We start from the raw sequence: 3,714 nt of genomic DNA, 5'->3' as shown, positions 1-3,714 counted from the left end.
CAGCTCCACATATATTTTGCCTTATCCATTCCTATGAGCTTAAATAGTTTTGATCGCGTGGGTGTGAGATTGCTGAGTCCCTGTGGCTCACAGATACTACAACTCCAGATGCAGGTCCAGGTGATACTGCTCCAGTTGACGATTACGAGATTAGGTGGGAGTTCGACGAGGACTCTCAGCGATACTACGTGTCCTTTCCAGATGATCAGTAGTGGTGCCTAGTTGGGGTTATCGATTCAGGACCTTGTCGCATGTTGGGGGTCTTTTCTATTTTGGCGCCGTAGTCGGGCCATGAGTGCTTGTTTGATGGATGTTACTTATGTACTCTGATGTGACGTGGCGAGTGTAAGCCAACTATGTTATCTCCCCCTTTTATTATGTATTACATGGGATGTTGTAATGATTGCATGACTTGCGACATTGCTTTCAATGCGGTTATGCCTCTAAGTCGTGCCTCGACACGTGGGAGCTATAGCCGCATCGAGGGCGTTACAATTAACGTCTAGAGATCCTTCCTCGACTCCCTGCGAGAAAGCAATCCCGGAGCCAACATATCCATCTCATGTCTCAAGTATCCATATCTAGTTGTAACAGATCGGGATACAACTCCGAGCGTCCATTACCGTGGACACAGCTACTCGAATAGATAACTTCCCTGCAGGGGTGCACCACATTACCCAACACGCTTGATTACTCTTGATGGACACACTTTCCTGGGTCATGTCCGGCCTCAGAAGATTAACACGTCGTAGTCCTACCTAGGCTCCGCAGAGAGGTCCTCGCCGATCTACATCCTCAATGCTCCGGGGTCTTGGGCCCATCATCCATTGCACTCCAGGTCATTGTGTGCAGGGTGAATACTTGCCACCTCGGTCCTGAATGGCGCGATCCGACCATGCCACAATCTTGAACTAGACGTCTGACAAAGCTTTCAGAAGAAACATACTACGCCGAGTGCCCATATCTGATCTCGGGTGGCGGTTACTGTGTATAGGCCAGTGGCCAACCCAGAACAAATACCCAAACCTGTTAGTGTATTATTAATTGAAGTGACGGCTATTGATACAAGTCCGGAGCTACCACCACATCCTGGGTAGTACCGCTAAACAGCCAGCCGCCATCATATCTCTCGCGGGTGCTCTCCGGGCCCTCTCAACTTTCACAGGTATCTCTCGCGGGTACCCCTTGGGGTCGACCCGACTTTAACAAGGGTCTGAAGTGAAGTTAAGGTAACTGTGTGTCTAAAACGTCAAGGGGGAAACCCGAGGAAATCACCCTCGATGGCTTCCACTCGATATAATTGTCAAGGCGAACTTAGAGGAATCACCCTCGAAGGGTCCACACTTGAGGTGTTGCATGAGAGAGTCGTTATTGGGAGTGGTGAAGGAGGAATCACCCTCTGTAGACCACTACCGTTTAGCTACACTACAGAGTGAGTGCGTTATGAGGTATCACCCTTGGCACTCGATAGTAAGGGGTTTGATGTGTTGTGTCGGGCCCTGGACGTCGATCACGTTGATTGAGTCATCAGTCATCAAGCCAGGGCAACTGGGACAAGGGGAGGGGTCACTGATGGATCACTAACCAACCTATACTAAGCAATTTAGGATAAGCAAGTAAGATACAAGAGTAGGTTACAAAAGCATGCTATACATCGAAATAGGAGCAGTCAATTATAGTAGCAGAATCTAATGCAAGCATGAGAGAGAATGGAATGGGCGATATCGGAATGATCGAGGGGGGGTTTGCCTGCTTGGAAGCTCTGCTGATAGGGAAGAAGGGTCATCGGTGACGTAGTCGATCACAGGTGCATCGCCGGTCTCGGGGTCTACCGGAGAAGAAGAGGGAACAGTAAATACAAAGCACATAGACGCATCACTAAGCATTACATGACGATATGTGGTGCTAGGGGTGTTCTAACGCAGTGCTACACGATACCGACAAAGGGGGAAGCATTCGGGAATGTTTTCCCAAAGTTTGACATTTCAGACAGATGAAACGGAGGGGGCGGTTCTAGGTTCGCTATGCTAGGGACATGTGAAAGATGAACGGAGAGTATATTCGGATTCATCATGTTTTTTCGAGCAACTTTCATATATAAATTATTTCGATCCGAGTTACGGGTTATTTTATATGATTTTTCAAAGTTTTAAACATTTTGTGAATTATTATTAATTCGAAAATAAAAATGAAATTTCTATGTGCACCCAACAGAGTGCACACAACAAGGCCACAAGAGGCTGACGGTGGGCCCCGTTGACCAGGTATTGACTAGTTGATTGGTCGACTGTGCAGGGACCCACATGTCAGTTTCTGTTAGTGTTAACTAACTAACTAATTAGCTAATTAAACTAATTAAGTTTAAATTAATTAATTATTTTTATTATTAATTATTTTTATTTTTCTATTTTCATTTTCCTTTTCGTTCTTATTCAAGGGTCGGGCCCCGGTGGTCAGTGGCCCATAGGCCACGGGCTGCAGGCGTGCACGCGTTCAGCGCGGCAGGGGCCATGGTGTCAGGACCCCGATCCTAAGTTACACCGATCTAGCATGTAACACATCATATCACTTTGTGGCCTCACGGATATTCCCACGACTGCAGCCTTACCTTGGCCGGGACTGTTTGCGCCTTTTGGCTCACGTATATGATTGTGTTGCTAGCATCCATATGACATAGAACCCGAGCCGACATGACTAGTCGTAAACCCAAGGTGGCACAAACTCATAGGGACAGGCATACATGACCCAACAATGCATGTGTCGGTCAGCAGCGAGTGTAACCGGGTTGTAGCAAGCTATCACGACTCCGGTAAACACCGCGTGACATTTCCCGTAGGGACAGACACAGGAGCCATACATAGCATGATATTACGAACATGGGTCTCATGACCCAACATACAAAGTCATACAAGCAATAAGCACATGCGGAAGCTAATCCAGTCTGAGTACAGACAACTGAAAAGAAACAAGGCTAGGAAGCCTATCTATCTACAATATCTTCCATAGGAACAAGACCTCTGTCTGGGATTTCCAAGCTAATTGTCAAAGTCTAGGTAGAACTACTAGTGAGATTGAAGTCTCTCTGCAAAACATAAATTAAGCGAACGTGAGTATAAATTTACTCGGCAAGACTTACATTAGAACTAGCTACATATGCATCAATATCAATAAAGGGGTGGTGGGGTTTAACTGTAGCAAGCCAGCTTTGACTCAATGGCTATTCTATACTATGACTACCAGCATTTTTCTTTGAGGTGATAAAACACACACGAGTCCACATATTCACCATATCAATACACCACTATGGATCTGCTCCCATCTCCCTATGAGAATGCCATCCATAGCACTCCCGCTTATCTTGCGCATTTTAGAGTATGCACTTCCAGTTATCTATGAACAATGTAAGATTTCCAAGTAGTCCATATCCGAGGATGCGACTATCCGAATAGACCATTAACCCTGCAGGGGTGTACTTCTTCACACACGCACCCGTCACTTACCACCATGTACATGTCATGTACCTCGGCACCTTCAAGCGGAAGCCTGGCAAGGGAGTCAGCCATGACCTGACTAACCACACAAGACTCTAGTCCAGGTTTATCGCCTATTTGAGGCTGTATCCGCAATGGAAGTCTGGCTGAGGTTCTATCACAGCCCCAAACGATGAGAGCAGGGTTCCCAAGAGCACCATTCGGGTGTCATCCTGGTACACCG

Source organism: Triticum aestivum, chromosome 7A (genome assembly GCF_018294505.1).
Source record: "Triticum aestivum cultivar Chinese Spring chromosome 7A, IWGSC CS RefSeq v2.1, whole genome shotgun sequence".
Taxonomy (NCBI): domain Eukaryota; kingdom Viridiplantae; phylum Streptophyta; class Magnoliopsida; order Poales; family Poaceae; genus Triticum; species Triticum aestivum.
This window is presented reverse-complemented; position numbering follows the sequence as displayed.